Below are 20494 nucleotides of genomic sequence, written 5' to 3'. Positions count from 1 at the left end.
AGATACCTGACGTCTGTACCCCCATCGACACCCCACTAGAGACCCTTGCCGGGACACCCAGGTTCATGTGTCACCAACTAGAGGGCTTGCCTTACTCCATCGACTTCAGTGGTGGCAACATCTTGGATGATGAAGGCAAGAAGGTGATCTCTCGCATGGGCGGTCTTTGCTTTTGGGTGTTTAGACACTACATACTAAACACCTGGAGTGAAGTACCAAGTGAATTAAAAGACAGAGTCATCAGTATGCTGCATGACAAGTTTCCGGTGTCAACACGGAATGACCACTTCAATGAGGACCTATGAATGTTTGAATGTGTGAATACTGCAAGCACAAGCGTTTTGAAGTGCAAAAAGCAATAAAGCATGGGTGGAACAAACCAGATTGACTGGCCAAAGAAGATTGGAAGAATACGAAGAAAGCAGCACGCGGGAATCCTGACAAGTGGAACCAACAAAAGGACGCAGCCAAAGTGCGAGTAGAGGCAGGGAGCTCACACCACTTGGGGAGCGGCGGGTGGGCATCATTTGAGGCTGATTTTGTAAGTGTTTTTTCATTTCTCTTTAGGTTTGATAGTTTAGGGTTTAGGGGTTTTTAAATTCTAACATAATGGATTCTTTGTATGTTTTGAACAGTGGTCGATGACAGGACGTGACTCCACACCCTACGAGCGTAAGTACGCAGGCAGGAAGGGCTTAAATGCTCTGATGGACATTTTGAGTTCTCACGATGGCATGGTTAGTATGAAGGTTAACTCTTTTCTATTTGTTGTATTGCTTTGTAAATTATATGTTTATACTTACATAAAGCTGTCTTATTGTTTTTTTTTTGCAAAATCCGACAGATACGCCGCTTGGACGTGATGAGACGTCTGATTAGACGACGTTAGTCTAGCCGTAGCTAGATAGCATTAGTTTCCTTTTTTCATAGCATATGTATCATGAGATGACGTGTATACAACTTTTTGTAGCTATTGGAAAACCATGTATATTTTCTCAATAATGACAATGGAGTTGTAACTATTACATTTGCAAGGCTTAACAATCAAGTGATTTTTCCTATGATGTGTACAATTGTCATCGATTTACTTTCATCAATTTACTTTTGTCATGATTGTATCTTTATTTTGCAAACAATACTATGGATGATGGAGTTAATGGTTATATTGTCTTGTGGGTGACTACTTTGGGTCTATACCTAAGCTTGCACTTTCTTTCAAAGGTGAATCTGAGCTTATCTTGGATTCATTTAGGTTTACTATATTATTGAAACATTCAATACGGTTGATGGGTGGCAGGGCATTCAATGCCCTACCATCAATTTTTTTTACTTTCGAGCGTCGCTATAAGCGTCGCTATATAAGGCTCTGTAGCGTCGCTATGAACGTCGCTATAGGTAGCATGTAAGCGTCGCTATGGTCGTCCCTATATGCATCACTATATAGCGACGGCCATAGCGATGCTAATAGAGACCTTCCTATATTGACGCTATTAGTGACGGTCGTAGTGACACAAGGGAGTATAAAAACCCAAGTATTTTCGTCGCTAAAAACGTCACAAGTGCACACAACCTTTTGTAGTGTGAATAGCTTCCCCATCAAGCGGTTAAATGTGGTTGGTGCATTGGTCAAACCAAAAGGCATGACAATGTATTCGTAAAGACCAAATGTAGTGCAAAATGCGGTCTTTACAATGTCTTGATCAACTATCCTTATTTGATGGTAGCCACTTTTTAGGTCAATCCTACTGAAATGTAGCTTATCAAATAGGTCTTCTACCCGTGGAATGGGAAACCTATTTTTGATAGTGATCCTATTTAGTGCTCTATAGTTGACACATATATGATATGTGTCGTATTTCTTTTGCACTAATAAAATGGGTGAATAAAATGGAGATGAGCTAGGAATAACCATTCCCTTCTCAACTAACTCATGCACTTGCCACATAAGCTCCTCTTGTTGAGCTTGAGAAACTCTATAAGGAGGTTTATTAGGCGGTGAACTTCCTGGAAGAAGTTCAATTGCATGGTCATCATTGCCTCATTTAGGAGGTAGTTCACAAGCGATGCCATCAATAAACCATCTTGAAATACCTTGAGAAAATTGGATACCTCTAATTCCTTGTGATTGTTTATTTATTTTTTTGCTAAAGCATTAGGTTCATTTGGAGAATCTTTAACAAAAATCATGTACAGGGAAATAGAGCTCTTTATTAACTTATTGAAATCTTGTGTATGTAACAATGGGTATGGTGTTACCCAAATCCTTACCGTCTATGTACATATCTTTTTCCCTGAACGTAAAGTAGATTTGCCTTTTAGGGAATTTAACATTGGCAGCCATGCAATCAAACCATGGTGCCCCTAGGATTACATCCTCATGCTTGAGAGGAGAGACAAAGAATTCCTCTTTGTCCACATAGGTTTGGACATGGAGCCTTGTGCGCTCCTTGCCGCACTGTCGAAGCAAGGGACTTGCCAATACACCGTGTGCGAGCCACAAACGGCTCCAAGCACACAACAAGTCTAAACTAGCAAGCTCAAGGAAACAAAGGGTGTGTCACTCACCGCTCTACGCTCGCCTTCGTGGTGGATTCCTCACCGCGATGAAGAAGAAGCTGCAGTAGTGCCGCGCTCAACCGCTTTGCCGCCGTCGTGCCTTCGTAATGCTCGATCGCACACACACTCTCCCTCTCTCTCTCTCTCTCTCACACACACACACACACAAGGAGGTGAAGAAGAAGAAGATGGAGATGGAGATGGAGCAAGAGCACTCTTCAATTGCACAAATGAGAGAATGAGTAAAAATTAGGTTTAGTTGGCTTTTATAGGAGCTCACCCCATTCACACTTGGGCGCCCATGCTTAGCCAACTAATCCCTTGAATGTCCCAGTTAGAGTGCGCCTCTCATCGGCGATCACTCTACCTTTCCCTATTGGTCCGACAAGCCCGGTACCTGACTCTACCAAATACATAATATGGTTACAGTGTCCGTCGTAGGCGATAGGGTGTCCGTGAGCCACGAGGGTTAACATGCCCCCCTTCCTGATGTAGATTCCGTCCTCGGAAGCTATTGAGTTGAAGCTGGGTCGTCGAGGTGGAAGAGCATTTGAGATGAATGTCCTTAGCCTTCTTCAGTCACTGCAAAATCAAACAACATTGCCACAGTAATTGCATTCTCTTAAAAAGCATATGCAGTTTTAGGTAGACACATTGATTGGTCAAAGAATTTCAAACAATTTGGTAGCAATGAACATTAAATTGCAATGTAATCAAATGCATAAACAGATGTAAAGGTAAAAAATTAAACAAGTCTGGGGTCGCTAATTTGACGGTCGAAAGGCACTAGAGATCGAATATTAATACCATGGGTAAGCTTCTTAATTTTCTGTGGTCAATTAAGTTGTTTAATCGCGAGAGCCAAGTATTCATGTTCGAGGGCTGACTAGAGGCTATATCTAGAAAACCTTGTAGTTAAGCTCCTATAAAAGGAATTTCTCATGAAATCTTCGCCTGACTGATTACTTTTTCTTTGACCCCCCAAGGTCTTTTCACAGTGATTCAATTATGATGTGTGTGCTTATTTTGTATGCCTTGGGTTTTTTGCTTCTCAAGGAAAAGCGCCCACACTGGGAACCTCTAGGACTCTAGTACCATAGGCGATACATGTGAGTGAAGTACCAATTCAAGCTGAGATTTCTCTTCCAGTGTAAGATATTACATTGTGGCACTTTGATTTTTTGTTTGTTCATTTTCAAAATTTTAATTTTGTAACTTTGGGGGGTCATATAACACTGTTACCCTCCCCAGTGTTGAGATGTCGAGCTCTACACCTTGAGCTGGCATCCACTACGGGTCTTGGCCGCTTACGGCATTTACTCACTGGCGCGTTAGGTGACCGACACGGAGGATCTCTGCCAGTGATTCTACAGCTGGACTACACTTATAGTGCCAGCCTAGTACGCTTCTAGCGAGTTCACACTTAGTGACCGCATGTACATATGTGCTACTTTTCAGCTTTAGCACTTAGTCATTTTTGTACCCTCTTTTCTGTGAAGAAGAAGAAGAAGCTTTCCATCTCTGTGTGCTTTGTGCTTGTCTTGTGTAGCTCTCTTGCATCCTCATTCTTTACACCCAGGCTCATCACATTAGTAAACTCCCTTTATAATACTTAAGCTAAAGGTCAATAGGGTCAAGCCCACTAGAAAGCCCTAGTACATTTCATACAATGCTGCCTAAATCGGATTAAGAACCTAAGTAACCATTGCTTATTAGGAAGGCATTCCCCATGGTATTAAGAGAAGATTTCTAATATCTAGCTTGGTCAAACTAGCTTAGTCGGACTGCTTGATTTTTACACCTAGACAAGTGATTATGACAAAACATTACATTGAATTAAATGTTTGATACTAAGCAAATGCGCTGAATATTATGCTACCAATCACAATCAAAGCAGACAATCATAGATGCAAAAAAGATAAGGGCAATGCTAATGGACAAGAAACACCTGTTTGTGTTGATGGTCGTGCTTGATTTGAAGGTTCCATGAAGGTCCAAATCCTATCAATAGCAACACGTTCCTGTACACACTAGGAAACAAAAGGAATACCTCCAGGAGGCACATTAGTGGGAAAAGAGAACTTTTCTAATCACTCAACTCTAAAACAGAAACACTCCTATCGTACTAATCTTACCTACCCTCCATCACTCAAGTGATGAGGATCAAAGGTTTTTTATGGCATAGGTTTCTGTTTCACTGTACCAGATGTGACATGTGTAGGTCTGAGTCAATGTTTTGACTTTTATTGTGCATACTCGTTTGCTAATTGCTCTTGCTCTTTTTTTTATTTTTTGTGAGTATAAAGCTTTATATGTACATTCCCTAAGATCGGAGATTGAGAGGTCAGGGAAAAAGGTTGAGAGGGAAACAAATGAATGATGACTGTCAGCAAACACTCCCCCCTTCCTTGGGTAGATCATACCGTTTGAAATGAGCTTGTCACCCTTTGAAACCAATTGTTCCAGTTGGTAATAGGTGAGGATTTTAACCAATAGTTTTCGACCGCCCTATGCGTTTCATCTAGTTGCAAGGGTGGTAAGGTACTCTCCCAGGATCGAACTTGAAGTGGTTCATCAGGTGATTCTTGAACACTGGGAGGTGTGGATTCTTTTGTAGCTTCATGGAGGTCCACTACTATAGATGGAGGCTGTGTAGAAGATTTTACCTCTATGGATGTATTACATGAGGAGCTAGAAGCTTCATGGGACTCCCCCATTCCTGAGCTAGGTGGAACAAATCGTTCTTTCTTTGGTACCCAAACTAGCTCGGGAGCGGGTGTGTAGCATTCTGTGATTTTTTTCTTTCCACGATCATTGATTCGTTTTGGAGCTACGGGATTGGGCTCACTTGGGTCAGGTGATAGGTAAGAGCACAATCTACATTTTGGCACTCAGATTTGATCATTTCCTTGATAGTAGCCTTGGGCTTCCAATAGTGGTTTAGAGATCCATCGCAACATTTTCTTACTTTTCTTGGAGCGAGTGGTACGTTTCTTACAAGGCTTCTGTTTTTTTGCACTAGCTATGGTCACTAAAGAAGCTTTAGGGACCCACTTGTATGTTTTCTCCGTTACCTTAGGATGAGTCTTGTCAGAAGCGATATGCATTGCTTGTAGCATATTTAAGGGTATAGGCATTTCATCCCCCTCAGGTGTTACCCAGGTCGTCCCCCTATTTCCCCAAGTGGCTATGGTTGATGCTAGGTGGACCCAATCCACATTGTCTGATTCCGTCATACCCGGTAACACATCCATGTAAGGAGAATCTTGGCCAATGTCTGTATCCTTCTTACAAGTGTAACAATATTGTAGTGGGGCCGAGTGAACTGTGGTGTCAGAGCGATGATCAATAATGGTTTTACTCCCTAAGGGGTGTACCTTACCAGTCACCAAATCCACTCTAAGGACAGAGTCTTGGAATTGCAAATAGACATGATTTTTAGACCAATCGTGAACCATTTGTGCTTCCCTCATGAATGGTCGTCCTAAAATCATTTCATATGACATAAGGTGTTTAGAGAAATCCATTACAATGAACGTATGTCGTACCTTGTGTCCTAGAACTTTGATCTTAAGATCCTTGAGCATCCCCATAGATTTGGCTATGGTACCATTTGCCATCTTTACCACAATGTTAGTAACACTGAGGCGGGGTTTTCCCATGGATTCCCAACAATCTTTTGTAACGATGCTAACTCCCGCACCACCATCAAGAATTCCCTTTATAGTTAATCCCTTGGTAGTGATGGGTAGGGTCGCATTAGACTCGTCGCCTTCAAAATACTGCCCTAATTCGTTAATGGGTACCTCAATCACAGACTCGTGTCCATCTAAGTCAAGTGATTGCACATGATTTTCCTCATCAATCATAATCGAGTCAGGCCTATCTGGTTGCACAAACTGCGGTAATCCCGTTCGTAGCTCTCCGTTAAGGAATGCTCGAAGTGCAAGGAATAACTCAGGATCTCCATACAACTTTGCTATGATCGTGGTTCGGACCTCAGAAGACATGAAGTCCACTAGTTTGGCAACATTCATTGGCGTTTTGCAGGGTGTAGGTCCTTGACTAGGAACTGGTGAGGATGGAATCTCATATTCCTCAATGGGATCAGGTATTCCTTCGTTAAACATCCTTTCCAACAAGAAGGGTGTATGCTCACTTTCTGATGTCCTGTCCTCACTCCCTTCTTGGATGATACTAGATATGGCTAACGGTCTATGGTTCATGTGGGGTGGATGAACTTGCGTGGGAAACACTGTGTCATGAATTTTAGGGGTTTTTCGCACAAGTTTCTGAACAGGTCTCCAAAGTGCAGTATACAGAGATTTACTGTACAAGTACAGTGGTTGTATGTACGCTTGATTGTGGACACTCGTTGTGTGTAGAAAGCGTTACAAGAACCACGATAGCAGGTCCAGCAGATTTGCAGGTTTTTGCAGATTGCAGCTATTTTGTCTTAGTGCTTCAAGATGTCTGACGGTTTCAGTCAGATTGTTACTGAGAAGCTTGAGAAAAATAACTACCCTGCATGGAAGTTCAGAATAACAAATTTCCTAAAAGGAAAAGGTTATTGGGACTATGTAGAAGGAGACAATGAAAAGGAACCAGAGATTCCCGAGGCAAATGCTACAACAGAACAAAGGAAAGCTTTGAGGGACTGGCAACAAGGCCAGAGCAAAGTGATGTATTGGCTTTCTATGAGCAACACAGATGGCATGATGGGCTATCTACAGGATGCTGAAACCCCCGCCATTGCATGGAAAAACTTAGGCAGAGTGTTCGAGGTGAACACCAAGGCCAGGAAGCTTCAACTAAAGTCGGAGCTAAATCAGGTTAAGAGGAACAACCTCTCCATCAATGATTATGCTTTGAAGATCAAGAGTATCATTGAGGCTCTTGGATCTATTAAAGTCTCAGTGGAAGACGATGACATTGTCCGTGCATGCTTGGATGGTCTAGGAGATGAGTATGTACATTTTAGGTCTTCCATGAATACAAGAGACGACATCCCCATGTTCCAAGATTTGATTTCTATGCTTATTCTTGAGGAGAAGAACCTTGACACATCTTCTTCTCATGGCAGAAATAATTCTGAACAGGCCTTCTATTCTAACTCCAACAGAGGTAGAGGTAGAGGTCGTGGTCGAGGCCCAAGGGGTTGCAGGGGCCAATTTCTGGAAGGTCAATCAAATCAAAACAATACACGTGGCAGGGGAAACCAGTCTCAAGGCAGGGGGAGTCAAAGAGGTCGTGGTGCAGGATCAAGCAGGCAGCAACATACTCCAGATAGTAGAGAATGTTGGACTTGTGGTGAAAGAGGTCACATGTCACGTGACTGTCCAAAGGGAAAAGCAAGTAGAAAGAGAGAACAGGGCAACTATGCATCTACTAGCAGAGATGCAGATGATAGCAAAAACGAGCGCATGTTTGTTATGCAACATGTAATGAATACAATGACTGCAGAGAATTCTACCCAAGATGATGTTTGGTATGTGGATTCAGGTGCCTCTAATCACATGATGTCTCGTGGAGAGTGGTTTAGAGATATGCGCAAACCAGATGTGTCAGGCTATGTGCAGACAGGAGATGACACAGCTCACCCCATTGCTCATGTAGGGGACATACCTCTAAATACGAAGAGTGGGAAATCAAAGTACTTAGCAGATGTACTTCATGTCCCAAACATTACAAAGAATCTTGTTTCTGTTGGACAAATGGTTGAGCAGGGTTTGCAGGTTCGCTTCAATCCAAATGGCTGTTATGTAGAAGATTTCCAGAATGGCTGTAAGCTGATCACAGAGGGCAAATGTGTGGGCAGAATGTTTACACTGAATGTAGACATGCCTGAGGTAAAAGCTGCATTATTTGCACAGGGCACAGGTGTTGTGGCTGATGTTGACATTTGGCACAAACGCATTGGCCATGTCAATGAGCAGAGATTGCGCAGCATGCAATCAAAACAGATTGTAAAAGGTTTGCCCAAATTCAAGGTGGATGGTATGCATAAAGTGTGTGCAGCATGCCAGTTTGGAAAACAGTCAAAGGGCTCATTTCCACATGAGCGCAATGTATGTAAAAAGCCACTTGAGGTGGTGCACACAGATGTTTGGGGTCCAACCGATACTGCAAGTATACATGGTTGCAGGTATTATGTCTCTTTCATTGATGACCATACAAGGAAAGTATGGGTCTACTTCATGCGTAACAAAAGTGAAGTGTTTGGTCACTTTCAAGACTTCAAAGTCATGATTGAGAAGGAGACAGATATGCAAATCAAGACATTGAGGTCAGATGGAGGGGGAGAGTACTTCTCCAATGATTTTTCAGATTTTCTGCGAATGCATGGTATACACAGGCAGTTTACATGCAGATATACTCCACAGCAGAATGGGGTCGCAGAAAGGAAAAACAGGCACATTGCAGAGGTTGCACGTGCATTGATGAATGAGAAGAACATGCCTCATCATTTCTGGGCTGAAGCTGTAAATACAGCTGTGTACATTATGAACAGGACACCTACAACTGCGGTGCATGATGTAACACCTGAGGAAAAGTTTACAGGTACAAAGCCTGATTTGGCACACTTGAAAGTGTTTGGCTGCATAGGTTACGTGCATGTACCAGATGAGTTGCGCAGGAAATTGGTTCCTAAAGCAGAGAAATGTATTCTTGTGGGATATTCCCTTGAACAAAAGGGGTACAGGTGCTACAATCCTACTACACGAGAATTACGAGTGAGCAGAGATGTAGTCTTTGATGAGATGAGCAACTGGTACAGTAATGCACATGGCACTATTGGGGCTGATGTAAAAGATGATGTGGTTGTACAAAATGTGAGGCCACAGTCACAGGTTTTGAGTGGACCACAAGAGTCCTCTTCTCGTGGCTCTGTTGAGAAACCATGGAATGGTAGACTACGTACGCAGGTTACTCCACCAACAGGTACAGGGAATGTATCACGAAAAGGAAAGGAAAAGGTTGATGAACCTCCCTTTATGGTTGATGCATCATCAGGTTTTTCACATGTAGACATGGATTCAGATGGTTCTGAACAAAGTCTTGATGAGGAATTTGGAATTCCGGCTGTCAGGACACCTGGTGTAAGGAAAGTACAAGAAGATGCTAGAGGGCAAAGGAGTGACCCAGGACCGCGCAGATCTAATAGAGTCAGAAATCCAGTTCAGAAATTGACTTATGATGGGTATCTAGCGCATCACCAAGCCTACATGGCTAAGGTGATACAGGATGTGGAGCCCACATGTTTTGAGGATGCAATTGGAAATGTGCATTGGGATGATGCAATGAATGAAGAGATGGCTGCATTGGAAGCAAATGACACATGGGAGTTGGTGCCATTGCCAAGTGGCAAGAAAGCTATTGGCTGTAAATGGGTGTATAAAACCAAGCATAAGGCTGATGGTAACATTGAGCGTCACAAGGCAAGGCTGGTCGCAAAGGGTTATGCACAGACGTATGGCATAGACTATGAGGAGACCTTTGCTCCAGTGGCAAAGATGACGACAGTGAGAGCTGTCATAGCAGTGGCTGCATCTAGAGGATGGATTATGCATCAAATGGATGTAAAGAATGCCTTCTTGAATGGTGAGTTGCAAGAGGAAGTGTATATGGATCAGCCACCTGGTTATGTCGATCCAGGTTACCCAGATTATGTATGCAGACTTCTCAAAGCTTTGTATGGTTTGAAGCAGGGCTCTAGAGCATGGTATGACAGGATTGCCATGTATCTTGTCAGTATTGGTTTTAGGAGAGCTCATGCTGATCATTCACTCTATGTACGTGAGAGTGATGTGGGGATTGTGGTCATTACCATATATGTAGATGACCTTATTATTGTTGGTGACAATGCTATGGAGATTGACCATGTGAAGGGTCTTCTCAAACAGGAGTTTGAAATGAAAGATTTAGGCGAGTTGCGCTACTTTCTTGGCATTGAAGTGATCAGGACTCCAGAGGGTGTATGGCTATCATAGAGACAGTATGCTTTGGACATGTTGTCAAAGTATAGTATGGCTGATTGTAAGCCAATTTCTATTCCCTTGGATGTGAATGCAAAGCTGAGTGCAGAGAAGGGTGATGTTGTTGAGGATGTCAACATGTACAGGAAGATTGTGGGTAGTCTAATCTACTTGACTATCACGAGGCCAAACTTGAGCTACACAGTAGGCTTGGAGAGTTAGTTCATGCAGCTTCCGAGGAAGCCACATTTGGATGGAGTACGACGCACACTTAGGTATGTGCAAGGTACTCTTGACTACGCATTGTTCTATGCAGCAGATGCACCATTAGCATTGTATGGGTATACAGATGCAGATTGGGCAGGTAGCATTGTTGATAGGAGATCTAGGAGTGGCTTCATGTTCTCTTTCGGGAGTGCTGCTGTTACTTGGAGCAGCAAAAAGCAGCCTACGGTTGCTTTATCGAGCACAGAGGCCGAGTACAGAGGTGCAGCAGTTGCGGCGTGCGAGGTAGCTTGGCTACGCACATTACTTGAGGACTTGGGAGTGCAGGTGGACCAGCAGATTTTCATCCATTGTGACAACCTCAGCAGCATGCAGTTGGCTAGGAACCCAGTGTTCCATGCCAGGACCAAACACATAGAGGTCCATTACCACTACGTTCGAGAGCGAGTGTTGGCGGGCGACATCGACTTGGTCTACGTCAGCACAGAGGAGCAGATAGCGGATATCTTTACCAAGGCCCTCGGAGCTGAGAAGCTTCGACGTTATCGGACTATGCTTGGACTCTGCGACATGCAGAGCTCGAGGGGGAGTGTTGAGATGTCGAGCTCTACACCTTGAGCTGGCATCCACTACGGGTCTTGGCCGCTTACGGCATTTACTCACTGGCGCGTTAGGTGACCGACACGGAGGATCTCTGCCAGTGATTCTACAGCTGGACTACACTTATAGTGCCAGCCTAGTACGCTTCTAGCGAGTTCACACTTAGTGACCGCATGTACATATGTGCTACTTTTCAGCTTTAGCACTTAGTCATTTTTGTACCCTCTTTTCTGTGAAGAAGAAGAAGAAGCTTTCCATCTCTGTGTGCTTTGTGCTTGTCTTGTGTAGCTCTCTTGCATCCTCATTCTTTACACCCAGGCTCATCACATTAGTAAACTCCCTTTATAATACTTAAGCTAAAGGTCAATAGGGTCAAGCCCACTAGAAAGCCCTAGTACATTTCATACAATGCTGCCTAAATCGGATTAAGAACCTAAGTAACCATTGCTTATTAGGAAGGCATTCCCCATGGTATTAAGAGAAGATTTCTAATATCTAGCTTGGTCAAACTAGCTTAGTCGGACTGCTTGATTTTTACACCTAGACAAGTGATTATGACAAAACATTACATTGAATTAAATGTTTGATACTAAGCAAATGCGCTGAATATTATGCTACCAATCACAATCAAAGCAGACAATCATAGATGCAAAAAAGATAAGGGCAATGCTAATGGACAAGAAACACCTGTTTGTGTTGATGGTCGTGCTTGATTTGAAGGTTCCATGAAGGTCCAAATCCTATCAATAGCAACACGTTCCTGTACACACTAGGAAACAAAAGGAATACCTCCAGGAGGCACATTAGTGGGAAAAGAGAACTTTGCTAATCACTCAACTCTAAAACAGAAACACTCCTATCGTACTAATCTTACCTACCCTCCATCACTCAAGTGATGAGGATCAAAGGTTTTTTATGGCATAGGTTTCTGTTTCACTGTACCAGATGTGACATGTGTAGGTCTGAGTCAATGTTTTGACTTTTATTGTGCATACTCGTTTGCTAATTGCTCTTGCTCTTTTTTTTATTTTTTGTGAGTATAAAGCTTTATATGTACATTCCCTAAGATCGGAGATTGAGAGGTCAGGGAAAAAGGTTGAGAGGGAAACAAATGAATGATGACTGTCAGCAAACACTCCCCCCTTCCTTGGGTAGATCATACCGTTTGAAATGAGCTTGTCACCCTTTGAAACCAATTGTTCCAGTTGGTAATAGGTGAGGATTTTAACCAATAGTTTTCGACCGCCCTATGCGTTTCATCTAGTTGCAAGGGTGGTAAGGTACTCTCCCAGGATCGAACTTGAAGTGGTTCATCAGGTGATTCTTGAACACTTGGAGGTGTGGATTCTTTTGTAGCTTCCTGGAGGTCCACTACTATAGATGGAGGCTGTGTAGAATCTTTTACCTCTATGGATGTATTACATGAGGAGCTAGAAGCTTCATGGGACTCCCCCATTCCTGAGCTAGGTGGAACAAATCGTTCTTTCTTTGGTACCCAAACTAGCTCGGGAGCGGGTGTGTAGCATTCTGTGATTTTTTTCTTTCCACGATCATTGATTCGTTTTGGAGCTACGGGATTGGGCTCACTTGGGTCAGGTGATAGGTAAGAGCACAATCTACATTTTGGCACTCAGATTTGATCATTTCCTTGATAGTAGCCTTGGGCTTCCAATAGTCGTTTAGGGATCCATCGCAACATTTTCTTACTTTTCTTGGAGCGAGTGGTACGTTTCTTACAAGGCTTCTGTTTTTTTGCACTAGCTATGGTCACTAAAGAAGCTTTAGGGACCCACTTGTATGTTTTCTCCGTTACCTTAGGATGAGTCTTGTCAGAAGCGATATGCATTGCTTGTAGCATATTTAAGGGTATAGGCATTTCATCCCCCTCAGGTGTTACCCAGGTCGTCCCCCTATTTCCCCAAGTGTCTATGGTTGATGCTAGGTGGACCCAATCCACATTGTCTGATTCCGTCATACCCGGTAACACATCCATGTAAGGAGAATCTTGGCCAATGTCTGTATCCTTCTTACAAGTGTAACAATATTGTAGTGGGGCCGAGTGAACTGTGGTGTCAGAGCGATGATCAATAATGGTTTTACTCCCTAAGGGGTGTACCTTACCAGTCACCAAATCCACTCTAAGGACAGAGTCTTGGAATTGCAAATAGACATGATTTTTAGACCAATCGTGAACCATTTGTGCTTCCCTCATGAATGGCCGTCCTAAAATCATTTCATATGACATAAGGTGTTTAGAGAAATCCATTACAATGAACGTATGTCGTACCTTGTGTCCTAGAACTTTGATCTTAAGATCCTTGAGCATCCCCATAGGTTTGGCTATGGTACCATTTGCCATCTTTACCACAATGTTAGTAACAGTGAGGCGGGGTTTTCCCATGGATTCCCAACAATCTTTTGTAACGATGCTAACTCCCGCACCACCATCAAGAATTCCCTTTATAGTTAATCCCTTGGTAGTGATGGGTAGGGTCGCATTAGACTCGTCGCCTTCAAAATACTGCCCTAATTCGTTAATGGGTACCTCAATCACAGACTCGTGTCCATCTAAGTCAAGTGATTGCACATGATTTTCCTCATCAATCATAATCGAGTCAGGCCTATTTGGTTGCGCAAACTGCGGTAATCCCGTTCGTAGCTCTCCGTTAAGGAATGCTCGAAGTGCAAGGAATAACTCAGGATCTCCATACAACTTTGCTATGATCGTGGTTCGGACCTCAGAAGACATGAAGTCCACTAGTTTGGCAACATTCATTGGCGTTTTGCAGGGTGTAGGTCCTTGACTAGGAACTGGTGAGGATGGAATCTCATATTCCTCAATGGGATCAGGTATTCCTTTGTTAAACATCCTTTCCAACAAGAAGGGTGTACGCTCACTTTCTGATGTCCTGTCCTCACTCCCTTCTTGGATGATACTAGATATGGCTAACGGTCTATGGTTCATGTGGGGTGGATGAACTTGCGTGGGAAACACTGTGTCATGAATTTTGACCTGCAGGGGTTCTGGTTCTAGTTTCCTTTGAGTCTCCTCCACTAAACCTCTTAGATGTTTCACCTGCTCAATCTCGTCTACTGGGTTTGGGTACGTCCCAATCTTCTTTTTACGATTCTTCCCTTTTTGCCCCTGCGGTTTATCTTGGGGGTCTTGGATTGGATTTGGAAACACTTGTGGTGTTTTCAGAGGCTCTTTATGGTTTTCTCTCATTCGGTTTTCATTTGGTTCCATGTTACGGTTTTCTTTGTCGGTCTTTCTCTTTGTGGTATTGGTTCTAGTCTCCATTGTCTCGACTCAATCTGAATCATCCTCGAGGTCATTCATATACACGGGGTCATCTCCTGTTCCTATGTTTGTTTTGGAACTTGGCTTTGAATTTTCCGTATTCTGCGACTTCTTCCTTCATGTCTTCTTTTTCTTTGCTTGGATAACTGACGCGGTATCTCTCTCTTTGAGGATATGGCCTGGCCCTTGAAGCATGGACCGTGTAATCGCATAAGCGGGTGCGACGGGTGGTATTGGCGATGTCACACTAGCAATTTCGACCAAATTTAGGGGTGTGATTTTAGGCACATTTGGGTTATAGGGGCATTGGGCAATCAAGTGATCTATGCCACAACGATTACATGTGAGTATTGGCATTGCAGACGTGCTCCCTTGATTCATTTGCATCTGTGCAGCATTCTTTTGCAGCCTAATAGGGCACTCCGCTGCTCGATGTGGTCCACCACACTCGTAGCGTTGAAGAGGTGGCCTCCTAGCCTGGGTGTTGATATTTTGACCTCTGGATGTGAGAGCAGCAGCTTGATAAACCGGCTTGACTTGCCCCCAACAATCTTCCATGTAGTATATAGGACACTCTTCCAATGTATCAAGTCCGTAGGCAATACTAGTGTCTATTTCCTCCTCACAGCCATCTGCATAAGCATTTGATGGCTCGCAACCCACTTGGTTCATAGGGGCGACTCTTGGATGCGGGGGCTGCGGTCCTAGCACAGGAGGTGGTAGCGGTGTAGCTTGTACAACATTTTGAGATCTAGGGACCATGTGTTGCGGTAGTTGCTCAACAGGTGGAGCAGGCATCAATACAGGAGCTCGAGGTGCATCCGTCCAGGCTACAGGTGGTCTATTTGCCATCATACGTTTGATCATTAAACAATCCTTAGCTTGGTGACCATACCTACCACATGCGTTGCAAGTTCCATTAAATTTTACTCTAAACGTAGGGCACTCACTAGTGCTATGTGGACCTAAGCAAATGGAACACCATTGTTGCTCCCTTCTTGGATACATGTGACTATTTTGAGGGGGTCGATTATCCTTAAGAGACTCTTGGATTGCCTTGGTGAGGTCTGTCAAGAATGTCTCAAATACCTTTGGCTCATTGGAAATGGGCTTTGCAGTCATGGGTTCATACTCAATGGCTTGTGAGCTAGTGGATCTCGTGTCAGTAGACACCCTCATGCCTGCTATCATCAAGTTGTCCTCTAATTGGATTGCATTGGCAGTGACATCTCCCCAGGTTGTGATACCTCTAATCACTAGTCCATTATAGATTCCTTCATTCCTCAACCCTCGAATGAATCGATCAAGCAGTTGGTTATTGTTGAAGCGCTCATTTACAGGGCAACGAGAGTTTAAGTGCTTTAGACGACTAATGAAGTCCCTTACTGACTCTCCTTCCTTACGTTCGGCCTTCTGTAGCTGAGATGCTACACCCCAAAGCACACCTTCTCGTATGTACTCCTTTAGAAACAACCTTCGAAGGGTAGGGTAGATTGTTTTCTCGTCCACCCTTAGGGTTCTATACCAATCTCCAGCCTTCCCACTTAATGTCAAGCTTAAGGCATTGCACTTATGTAGTTCGTTGCGTTCCCCTAAGGAATCACATACTTGTTCAAACACTTCAATGTGTTTCCTAGCATCTTCGTCCCCATTGAATTTTTGCGTGAGTTTGGCAATTTGTACTGCCTTACTTCTAGGCTCTCTATCAGATGCGTGACACATATTTTCCGCGATAGATCGACCTATGGTTTGAGCAAACGCTGCCAAGTCACCTATGTGAGGAGGCAGGGCCGGTGGAGGTACTCTTGGAATCATATGTGGGAGAGGGACGGGTGCCGGTCTTGGCATATGTGTGGATGATGCAGGATATGGAACATAACCGGGCATAGGTCCACTCGGATAAGAGCTAGGGAGCGGCACTCGAGGAGCATAAGCAAGTGGTACAATTGGAGGTGTGGGGGCCATGTGTGCATAAGGGGCTAGAGGCACATATGGTCGAGGCCCCATATTAGGTACTACGACACTAGGTAGTGGCACTGCGCTAACCGTAGATGTCATCGGTACATTCTCTGTCAGGCTTATCCCTGGAGTGAGCACTGTGTTTTCCTTGATAGAGGGTTGAGCCAAGTTAGGGAAGCTAAAGTTTTCGCTCGGAGGCTCAGATTGCATAGAGACCCCAGGTGAAATGACGTAAGATGGGTCCATGGGGCTCATTAGAGGAGTCTCCATTTGTGATAGAGTAGGCTGTTGAGCCTTGCTCGTATCCAGAAATCTCATGGGGCCAGTTGAGAGTATATTTACCCCTCGGTTTTGCCTTTCTGATTGAATAATGCCATGGATAACATTACAGATCATTTTCTGTTGATCTTCGATGCTCGTGGCACTAGAGGTGGATTGTACAATCTCTATCCATCCTACATGGTAGGCGTGGCCAGAGTGTAGATCCGTCAACACCTCAGTGTGGAGGTCGTATGTCCAATGATCATTAATGAACCATCCTTCTAGAGTCGACATGTTAACGGTTTCTTGTGAGGTAGAAGCAATATTGCTCCCCGTGGTTTCACTTGTCACCAACGGTACTCTAGAGGGAACTTCTGAAGGAGGCAGCTCAACGGGGCCTTCTTGGTAAGAAGTTGGTAGGATATCCACATGGACACTCTTTGGGGGTGTGGGGTCCACGTGCGATGTGAAAGGAGAGTCCACTTCCCCACCCCCTTCGTGTGCTTCATTTGCATCAGGTTCCGAGCGAGTAGCTCTACCTAATGTTTCCATGAAACGGCTAAACATACTAGTACTAGGCTGTGGAGCTTCGGGAGGTGCATGGCCTTCTCTCTCAGTGTTTTGGGTAGGGTATGCTTCCATGATTTCTGAGTCGGAGGAGGAATCACTAGCGGCTATTTTAGGGTCTTGGGTGGTGCTACCTTGTGTCCCCGCTGAGGGTCTAGAGCTTATCGTGGATGGGTAATGGGTTTCCGTATGAACAGAGGCACCCTCAATATGCTCGTGTTCTAGCACCCGCCCAGAGCGTAAGTGCATGTGCTTTTGATACCCTAAGGTGTCAAAAAGCTGCTCTAGGAGGCCTTGTGACGAGTTTTTAGCGTGTTTTTTGTTTGTTTTTTTACTAGATTTTTTAGAGCGTGTCGTGGAATGGGCCGTGTGATAGCTCGAAACGAGCGTATCGGTCAGAGGGTCGTGCCGTGCTTTACAGCCCTCCGTTTGGTCACTCTATGCCCTCGGAATCCCTAAAACTGTCAATTTCCAGTAGGGAACTAGGCCCAAACTAGAAAGTCTAAGGGTGCAAGTGGGAAGAGAAAGGAGGAGAGTGGAGGACTTGTCCCACGTGCTCTCATTCTCTCTTGAGGGAGTAGGGTATATATATAAGAGTGAGTCTAGTATATATCATAAGACTGAGGACTGAGGCTTGGGCTTGGGCTTGGGAAAACAATCCCGATCTACCTTTTATACAAACCAACCCGTCCGTTTTAAGAGTCACGTTTTTTATTTCCGAAAAATTTAGCCGCTCGCTCGCGTTTTTATTTTTCGAAATTTTTTTGTTTGTTTTTTTTTTTAATGCAAAAAATACAGAAATTGAAAATGCAGAAATGTAGAAAATTGAAAAAACGCAGAAATGCAGAAAATTACAGAAATTGAAACGCAGAAATTGAAACGCAGAAATTGAAAATGCAGAAATGCAGAAAATTGAAAAAACGCAGAAATGCAAAAAATTGCAGAAATTGAAAACGCCGAACTTGAAAATGCAGAAATTGTAGAAATTGAAAAAACGCAGAAATGCAGAAAATTGCAGAAATTGAAACCGCAGAAATTGAAAATGCAGAAATGCAGAAAATTGAAAAAACGCAGAAATGCAGAAAATTGCAGAAATTGAAAACGCGGAACTTAAAAATGCAGAAATTGCAGAAATTGAAAAAACGCAGACAATAGCAGAAATTGAAACTTGACAGCAAATGCAGAAAACGCAAAAAACAGAAATCTCCACACACTCCTTCCCTGCCTTTCCTATGATAGAAATTGCACCACAAGGAAGCGTAAAGTGCTAACCGAGCTTAGTGTAGGGCATATCCCCGGCAGCGGCGCCAAAAATGTGCGCTCCTTGCCGCACTGTCGAAGCAAGGGACTTGCCAATACACCGTGTGCGAGCCACAAACGGCTCCAAGCACACAACAAGTCTAAACTAGCAAGCTCAAGGAAACAAAGGGTGTGTCACTCACCGCTCTACGCTCGCCTTCGTGGTGGATTCCTCGCCGCGATGAAGAAGAAGCTGTAGTCGTGCCGCGCTCAACCGCTTCGCCGCCGTCGTGCCTTCGTAATGCTCGATCGCACACACACTCTCCCTCTCTCTCTCTCTCTCTCTCACACACACACACAAGGAGGTGAAGAAGAAGAAGATGGAGATGGAGATGGAGCAAGAGCACTCTTCAATTGCACAAATGAGAGAATGAGTAAAAATTAGGTTTAGTTGGCTTTTATAGGAGCTCACCCCATTCACACTTGGGCGCCCATGCTTAGCCAACTAATCCCTTGAATGTCCCAGTTAGAGTGCGCCTCTCATCGGCGATCACTCTACCTTTCCCTATTGGTCCGACAAGCCCGGTACCTGACTCTACCAAATACATAATATGGTTACAGTGTCCGTCGTAGGTGATAGGGTGTCCGTGAGCCACGAGGGTTAACAAGCCTCAATTTCCTAATTAAGGGAGTGACTGAAGATTCTTGCCCCTTGAAAGCACCATCGGCAGGTAGGACATCTCCCATCTCATAGGCTTGGATGCCTAGCTTGGTAGCCAGCTTTGTGGATATGAAATTGTGAGTATAACCAGGGTCAAAGAAATTAAAAGCATCATGTTCTCTTACCTTTCCCCAAGCATGGCATATAGGAGATCCTTTGTGGTGAGCATCCTCTTCTTGGATTTTGACCAAGGTAGCTCTAGGAGGTTCATTTCTTGTATTTTTGTGCGGGCAATCACGGTAGGCATGTCCTTGCTCCCCGCACTTGAAACAGCGGTTATCTTTACAATAATGCTCAAGTTCTTCAGAAGAGAGTTTATTTTTGCCTTTTTAAACTCCCTTCTCCTTAGCTTTGTTGTTGTTGGCGTTGCCTTTAGAAGACTTTTGGACATTGTCCTTCACCTTAGGCTCATTGTTATGGTCCTTGTTTTCCGTGGGCTTAACTAAGCCCCTTGTTGGTAATTGATTCATGAAGCAACCATGGTATGGTGTATGACCGTAGATATGGTGCGTGGCCTTTGGGAGTTGACATAATCCACCATATCTTCAGTTAGACCCGCACAAAATTATTTTTTTTTCTCTCCAAAGTCCATCTTTTTGAAGATAGTAGCTTTGAGATGTAAGTCCCAAAACTTGTCTACATATTTGTGAATAGATTTGTAGGGAGAGAGCTTCAAGTTTTGCCATTCGGTGAGTACTTTGTCTTTGGCATCGGTAGCCAAAAACGGCTTCATGATGGAATCTCTTAAATCTTTCCATGTTCGTGGAGCTTCACGATTTGACCGTAGACTAGACCACCATTGCTTGACAGACTTTTGAAAATGCATAGCTACATGGCTTAGCTTAGAGGACTCTATGAAGCCCTCATCTTTAAATGCCGCATCGAATTGTTGGATGAAGGCCAAGACTTTGTCCGTAGCACCAAAGGTGCCATCATAGTTAAGGAAAGATATGTTCTTTCCTCCCTCTTTGAACTTCTTGAGCTTGGACAACCTCTTTCATGTAGCATAGAATTTCCTATGGCCTCTTCTTTTTGGTGGTTTGGAAGTTGCACCATCACTTTCTTCAGAGGGGGAAGAAGATGGAGAAG

The sequence above is a fragment of the Adiantum capillus-veneris genome, chromosome 2 (assembly GCF_014529385.1).
Source record: "Adiantum capillus-veneris isolate H3 chromosome 2, ASM1452938v2, whole genome shotgun sequence".
Taxonomy (NCBI): Eukaryota; Viridiplantae; Streptophyta; class Polypodiopsida; order Polypodiales; family Pteridaceae; genus Adiantum; species Adiantum capillus-veneris.
The sequence above is the reverse complement of the archived record's forward strand: the minus strand, read 5'-3'. Positions refer to the sequence as shown.